This window comes from Furipterus horrens, unplaced genomic scaffold (genome assembly GCF_987537825.1).
Source record: "Furipterus horrens unplaced genomic scaffold, mFurHor1.1.pri manual_scaffold_5, whole genome shotgun sequence".
NCBI classification, from domain to species: domain Eukaryota; kingdom Metazoa; phylum Chordata; class Mammalia; order Chiroptera; family Furipteridae; genus Furipterus; species Furipterus horrens.
In genome coordinates, this window is record NW_028327175.1 from 199,528,277 (window position 1) to 199,536,400 (window position 8,124).

The following is an 8,124-nucleotide window of genomic DNA, read 5'->3' on the forward strand; positions in this document are numbered from 1 at the left end:
CAGCAACATCTCCGAAGGTAAAGACCCCACCAGGGGCATGGCCTGCTGGTCCCTGTTGGGCGTGTACATCCTGTGTGATATAAGGACCCACTGGCTGGGGGTCTAGACACAGATACCCACCTGTGGGAAATTCCTGGACCGGGTGAGAATTGCCTTCCGAGGTGCCTCTTCTAGATTCCCACTTAACTCTGAAACTTGACGTTTGGAGTTCACTTTGGTGTCTGGCCGCATGGTGCCGCCTTGGTATGTTTTCTGACTTATATTCAAAGATCCAGATGCACATTTGGTTTCTGCCTCTTATTAGCTGTGCAACCTTTATTAGAGAGATCATTTAATCCTCCTGAACCCCCATTCAGAGACTCTAAAAGTGGGGTTCAGCAAACTCCTATGTCCCAGGACTTTTGAGAAGCCTTAAAGGCAAAGCAAGAGGATGTTTGCGGAAGTGCGTCCAGCCCCCCGGAGGCGGGCCGTGTTGGCATCACCGCGTCAGCGTTCCTAGCCGCACAGGTGCGTCGCCCTGCCAGGTCCTGCCTGCTGCGAGGAGGGGTCCAGGGCTTGGTGTAGAGGGTGCGTGCATCCCGGCTGGGTCATGGGCCGTGGTGTCTCCCTGGATGGAATAAATTGCTTCTGAACTTGGGGACTGCAGGCTCCCTATCTACTTTAAATACTGTTCTCTGCAGTAGACCTCTGGTTTCCAAACCCAGGTTATGCATCTTGGCTCATCCATTTGCAAAGCACCCAAAATACCTACTTCATTTGGTTAATGCTTTGTAAAATAGCATCTGAAGAAACATTATATGACCAGAGGGGTCCCATGGAAGGTCCTAACGGGACCCTGGTCCTTTTTCCATCTGAGAGTGCTCGGGGTCCCCTTCAGTCAGTTGCCCCAGGGTGTGTCCAGTCTCTGAAGATTCCAGTCCTAGGAATCAATCACCTTGGCTATTTTCTAGTCAGTGGGAAGCAAGGCAGCACTTACCAACTTCGGAACGTCTGTCTTTCTCTGCGATGAAGCCCCTTTCTTGGATAGAGTCCCCCTAATTTTCCTTAAATCAGTTTTTTTGTGGTGGAGTGGATCCTGAACTCTGACTGATTTTTTAACTCCATGAAAATATTTAGATGTTTTGATTCCTCCCCCACCCTGTTTCATTTAATATAATTAAATTTTCGTTTTCACAAATCTTTTTCTTTTGAATGTAACATTGTTTTCATACACTTGGCATGGCCTAGTGATTCAGAATAACTCAATTCTTCATTTCCTCTCTTGTTCCCTCCTTTCGTCAATCCCTTTCTCCCTCGGTGCCTGGCCTGTAGCGTTTTAACCAGCTCTCTGCTGATCCTGTCCCCTTCGGGGAAGCCATGTGCTGGACACCTGGGGAGGTGCCGGTGCTGGTAACTCCCGTAAACACTCCGTGGTTGCATCCCCACCGGGCAGAGTGGTTACAGAGCTGCGTGGGGACGTGGGGCTGAAGCAGACTCCTGCGTGAGTCCGGCCACAGCAGAGGGGAGCCTTTCCCTGCCCCCGCTCCCCAGCCCCAGCCAAGCAGTCTCAGCTTATCTCGAAGAAGATTAGAAGACCTCTGGCTCATCGCTGGCTTTCTGTCTAGGCCAAGAGGCCTGGCAGATCAAAGCCCACAGTGCTCCGCATGGCTGGTGCCTTATCTCTTGCCCGTCCTGAGACCGCTGACCCCGCAATTAGGTCTGAACAGCGCTTTCTCTTCGGGGAGGAAGTGCTCACAGGACGGAGGACAGTTTACACGACCAGCCCTCGGGCCTGACCCCAGTGGCCGTGCAGCCAGCCACGACTGCTCACAAACAACTAGGCAGCATTGGGCAGGTCCCTGAGAACGAGAAAAAAATGTTCCTTCTACCAAAAATATCTCCAAGTGTCCTAAAGCATTCTATGTTTTATGTCTAATGAGGTGACGGTGGAATTTGTTAGAAGACTATGACTTTATCAAGCTTTAATGCTAACCCTTCTGAAATCCAGAGCTTTGCAGCTCGTCCAAGGAGACACTGATAATCCCAAGCACGGCATGACGGATGCGTTCTGCTGCATTCCTTTGCCTTCTGGGGGAGCCCAGCCCCTCCCCCACCCAGGTTTCAGCCTCACTGAGCTTGTCTTCAAAGCGTGTCCTGGTGGTTCGCAAGTTTTGAGTTGCTTACATTGAAATCGAGTGCCAAAGAAGAAAATATTTCATACTCTGGCACTGAAAAATTCCCTGAAAAATGTGGGCTTATTCAGATGAATATTGTAACTGCTGAATTATAAATATATGAATTTTATATATTATATATGAGCTTTAGATAAAAAATATGTGAGTCCTATGTATAAGTATAAAAAGCTTTACATATAAAATAGGTGAATTTTATATATAAAATAGATGAGCTACATGTAATATTAGAAGTTTATATATCAAATATATTAATTTTATATGTAAGTATATGAATTTCATACATAAAATATATACATTTATTTTTACTGCAGATAAACTTCTTTTTATTGGATGTTCATGCCTGTTACCCTGGAAAATACAATCATTATATATAATATCTCTCTCCTTGAGAAACTCACATTGTACTTAGAAAGACAGCAACACGAAAGGGTGATGAGTCGTTAGACTCTTGCAACAGATCAGAGCCCCGGCTCCGGAGCAGACAGACCTGGGTTTGAATCTCAGCTTCACTCCGCTCGGTATTACCTGTGCGCCCTCAGGGAAGCTGTTTCACTGCCTGAGACTCCAGCTTGGAAGTTGGGGAGAGCAACCTGATCAATGTAAGGATCAAATGACGTAAAGTACCAGAGCATGTAGCCCAGTGCATGGCACATGGTCAATACTCAATAAATGGCCAATGCCCGTTGTTTCATCCATTATTGTAAATCATGAAGAGTCTGTTGTAAAAAATGGGGTGGACGTTACTGGAAGGCAGGCAGGCAGGCAGGCTCAGACAGGAATGTAAGCCGAGCGCTGAAGGGACAGCTGGGAAACCCTCCGGAGTCACTGGCCAACTGATCTGACGCCCGCCTTCCTCGTCTTTCCTACCTTATCGTCCTCCCGGAATTGCTAACAATTACTGAGGAAGTCACAGAGTTAGTTTTCTGTATCTATTACAGATGAGGGTCAGCTGTCATTTCCATCATAAAACCCATGCTTCATGGATCTAAAGCTTGGAATTTAAAATGACATGGGGCTTAAACTCTACTTACCACTTGTGATTTAAAACCTTCTCCGAGAACGAGAGTCCCTAAGCCCACACGGCCGATGATACCACGGCCAGCTCTTCGGTGGAAGTTACCTTGGAAAGTAAATTCTGGATCTGCCTTTGCACAGCCTTGTCAATGACAAATAGCTTTAAACAAAGAGTCGTAAAAATTCAACACTTTTAAAAAGCAAATAATCAGCCACATCTGCCTTCTCCATGGAAGAATGATTGGTGCCTTGGGAGGTTTCGTTTTCATGCATTTTAATGGTGAATTTCCAAAATGGTTACCTTAGGGAAGGACGGTTTAGGGAGAGGAAGGAGAAACACTTTTAGAGGCTACTTTCTTAGCCTCTAGAGATATGTATTTAATTCATCCATATTTTATATGAGATTTTATTTTAAAGATAAAAATACATTACTACAATAACAGTAAATGTTTTATCTTTTGGCTTATGCATCAAAGACATAGTACCGATGAATATGCCTGTTAGCAGACTGATCCAAATGCATTTTATTTAAAAATAACAAGATCACAATCCCACAGAAAGTATCTGATGGCCAGGATCAGCAAGAAAGTTTGATTTTTTTGTTAAAAAAACAATGATTGCTCTGATTTTATCTTTGAAGATAAATGGAGACAGGAAAGTGCTCACAGAAGATTCCAGGGGAAGGCTGAGAGGTTGAGACACCTGCCGGAAATGCTCGTGACCTCGTTGAAAACGTAAAAGCCCCGCGGTGTTCCATAACGTGTCTTTCAGGTCAGTAAGCCCTTCCGTGCGGCGTCCGGTGGGGTGGTAGGAATGGGGCAAAGATAACGGCGCTGCACCTTCATGAAACCCACAGCTGTTACTGTGAGCGGGGCGGGGCAGAACTTGGGGAGACTCCTTTCCCCTTTCTAGACACACGTGGGTATCTCCCCTAGCCTTTCGGTCTTCATTTTCCAGGGTCCAATGCGCACATCTTCTGACCTTGGTCTTGACCTTCGTTAGACTAAGATTCTACGAAAAGCTGGCCAAAGGCGTAGACAAGGTTGGCAGGAAAGTCTATGGTCATGAGTTGAAAACTGTACCCGCTGGACTCGTGCTGGTCACAAGGGACCTGAACTGCTCACAGATCCTAGTGGATTTCTGACCACGGGGTATGAAGATGTGAAAGCTAAGGTATGTATGCTGCTCATTTCTGAGACGGATTGAAAAATAATGATGATGACATTGAGCAGCTCCCTCCAGACTCCAGAGGTGGCATCTCTTTCCCCACCCTTGAACCCGGCCCGGCCCGGCCCGGAGGCTTGCTGTGACCAGAACGGCGGAAGTTGTCTAAGTTCTGGAACGTCGAGTGGCCTTGCAGCTTCTGCCTTTGTCCTCATCGAATGTTCTTGTCATGGCATAAAGAATGGTGAGAGGTCACGTGGAGAGAAAGGCCACACTGATAGTGAGCACCAAGGCCCCGTGAGGTCACCTTAGCCCTTCCAGACCCCCTGCTGAGCCACTGACTGACTGTTGCTGCCAGCCATGAAATGTGAGCCCACGAAAGGCCGCAAAACTTCCCAGTCACCCCAAGAGTCATGGGAAATAGTAAATCGTGGTTTTAAGTCAGGATCCGTGGGCCAGATATGACCAGGCACATGCTTTTGTAAATAAACATGTTTTATTGGAACACCGTCACACTCATTCATTACCCATTTTATGGCTGCTCTCACGCGAAGGAACAGAGTTCAGTAGAGACCATATGGCCCAGAAGCCTAAACGATTTACTGTCTTTCTCTTTACAAAACATAAGTTTGCCGATCCATGTTTTAAGCCATTACGTTTTGGGGTGTTTTGATGAGTAGCAATAAATAACATATCCAAGTCAGTAGATTAGTCAGTGTTCTTTAGAGAAACAGAAGCGGTAGGAATTGGCTCTCCTGATCACGGAGGCTGAGAGGTCCCCCAATCTGCAAGCAGCAGGCTGGAGACTCCAGAGCGCTGAGGGCGGAGCTCCAATCTGAATCTGATGCCTCGGGACCAGAAGAGTGGATGGTGTAAGTTCCAGTCCCAAAATTAGCGGTCCCCCCCAAACCCAAGATGAGCTTATGTTTTAGTTCAAGCTTGAGGGCCAGAGCAGATGGATGTTCCAGCTCCGCAACCAGGCAGGAGGAGTTTCCTAATCCTACACTGGGGAGAGCCAGCCTTTTGGTTCTGTTTGGGGGATTGGATGGAGACCACCCACAATGGGATGGGCAATCTACTTTATTCAGCCTGTCAGTCCAAATGTCAACCTCATCCCGAAACACCCTCACAGACACACCCGGGGCAATGTTTGCCCAAGCATCTGGGCACTGTATACAGGCCCAGTCGCATTGCCACAAAATTAACCATCACAGCTGGTCTAAAAGTGATGTGTTGCAATAATCAAAACTTAGAATTGATGACATTCATTGTGCCCCAGGCGGTGGACAGGAGACCATTAGTGTGGGCTGAGAAGAAGGTGAGGAAACCGCTATCGGAAGCTGGAGACAAGGCGGCCCGGGTTACGTAATGGTGTAATGGTAGCCCAGGCTAGTTCAAACTCTCACCCAGAGTAAGCTGAACATAGAAAACTACCTGCTGAGTTCAGAGACCTGGCCAAGGGAATCTCCACACAGGGTATCGGAAGTGCCAAATGGCTTCTCCTGGCTGCATTTGATCACGTGCGTAAGGACAGATGAGCTAAAGAACTGGTTAGTTTACAAGCAGAATTTGGGAAAAATATAGGAGGCCCAGGACACGTGCGGTTAGATGACAAGCCTGTCTGTCTTCCTTCCCAATTAGGAGGAACAGTTTCCATCCCAGGACCTACCGGGGGCAACTTCGAGGGACATATTTAACTCAGGAGATGCTGGTTAGCCACACAAACTGAGAAAGATATTCGTCTGCTGGAGGAACGCTGTCACAACAATGAAGACAAAGAGGAGCTCGGGGTCATTGTTTTAAAGCGTGGCTGACTGGGATACTTGCTACTAGAAAATTAAAATAGTTCTTGACGTTTGGACAAAAGTCTCCGTGAGTGAGGAGAACTTCCTTCCTCTCGTTGAAACAAAAAAATGTATAGGAGCAGTGATGGATTTCCTTGTCACTGCGTTTTAACAGAATGAGGGCACATGGAAGCTGCAGGAGTGCTCAGCCAGCCACCGGGGGCTTTCGTGTGTTCACTGGCGCCCTGCCCACGGCTGGGATGGATGTGAGGCATTTCGGTTTGTGTCTCTGTTTCTGTTTGTAAGAGGCGGGTGTCTTCCCCCTCCGGCCCCCGCAGGGCTTGGCCCTTCCAGCCGCGGCTGTTCTGAGCACGCAAGAGCTAGCGGAGAGCTCTAGGATTAAATACTGTTTCTGAGGGGTCTCCTGATGTTGCCCACTCTTCCTTCCTGGGGTTCCGTGTGCAGCCCTGGTACGTCCTGTAGGATCTTGGGCGAGTTATAGAACCTCTCTGAGTCTCCGCGTCTCATCGGCAGAGAAGAATAACCCCTCCCCGAGTAAGATAGATGTGATCATTAGCCGCTACAGACGACGATACCTCAGAGGACCCCTGGTGTGTAAGAGGACTTCTCTGACAGAAACCTTACGTGGACAAAAGTCAGTGTCTGTGAAGCTCTCAGAACACTGTCTTGCATATAAAAGAGTTTGTTAAATAAAATAAATACAAATTGTCTAGGCTGTTGTCAGTAGGTGACAGACCTCTGGGAGCTGACTTCTGTTGTGTGCGTAAAACGCAGGGTCAAAACCTGATCCTTTATGGCCAAGACCAGGAGCCAAAATGCAGCTGTGCCCTGGCTTCCCTGCAGCCCACACGCACTGGGTGCCCGCCGTGCGCCCTGTGCGAGGCACCCCAAAGAGTGCAGGAGCGGATAGAAACAGCAGAGGAGGAGAACTTGATGAATCACTGCCTGGGCGTTCTAGGGACATTGGGGTTGCTTGCTCAGTGCCTATCAGACCATTTGGGTCACTGTAACCGAATACCATAGGCTGGGCGGCTAACATGCACCAGACTTTTATTCCTCACGGTTCTGAGGCTGGAACGTCCTAGCTCAAGGAACGAGGAGATCTGGTGTCTGGTGAGAGCCTGTTCTCTGGTTCATAGACAACAGTCTTCTCCCTGTGTCCTGAGGTCCCCGGGGTCACTCTCATAAGGGCCCTAATCCCATTCACGAGGGCTCCACCCTCCTGACCTAATCATCTGACAAAGTCCGCACGTCCTAATATCATCAGTTGGGAGTTCGAATTTCAACACATGGGTTTTGGTGGGACACCAACAATTTATAACGGCATCCAGCTCCCTTTCTTCTATTTACTTTGGGGAACTATCCACTCAAGGGACTGCCCATCGGGGTGTCTTCCCTTCTCTGACCCAGAGGTCGTCTCAGGTGCATCTGGACCAATCAGAAGCTCTCCCTCCCTGGCATCAGACTCTACCTCACCGAGACCCCACTGGACACCATGGTTCTGACCACACTCTCAAATGCCATCAAATCTCCAGGGCTGGGGCCTGGAAGCTTGTACGTTTATCACAAGCCTTGATGATTCTTGTTTTTTTGATTGTTTGTTTTTTAAATAATTTATTTATTTGTTTATGTATTTTTAGAGAGAGGGGAAAGGAGAAAGAGAGGGAGAGAAACATCCATGTGTGGTTGCCTCTCACTCGCGCCCCCAACTGGGGACCTGACGTGCAACCGAGTCATGTGCCCTGACTGGGAATCGAACCAGCGACACTTGGCTCGCAGGCCGACGCTCCATCCGCTGAGCCACAGCAGCCGGGGCTGCAGGTTATTTCTTAAGACCAAGTGCTTATTCCTTCTTCCTCCTTTCAACTCACATCTCCTGAGACTGTCCAAGGGCCCTTTACAGACCAGCTTCTTTCCTTCCGCAGCGACATGGAAACCACGACTCTGACCTCTGGGCCTGGGGAAGG

The 8,124-nt window shown here is 48.2% G+C and overlaps 1 long non-coding RNA gene across 1 annotated transcript; it reads left to right on the forward strand.

Moving 5' to 3' along the window:
* Window positions 1–3,614: 3,614 nt before the first annotated feature.
* On the forward strand, window positions 3,615–6,867 carry LOC150010768 (uncharacterized). Its single transcript, XR_016511420.1, has 3 exons — window positions 3,615–3,922; window positions 4,146–5,224; window positions 5,994–6,867. It is a non-coding gene; the product is annotated as an uncharacterized LOC150010768 (long non-coding RNA).
* The last annotated feature ends 1,257 nt before the right edge of the window (window positions 6,868–8,124 follow it).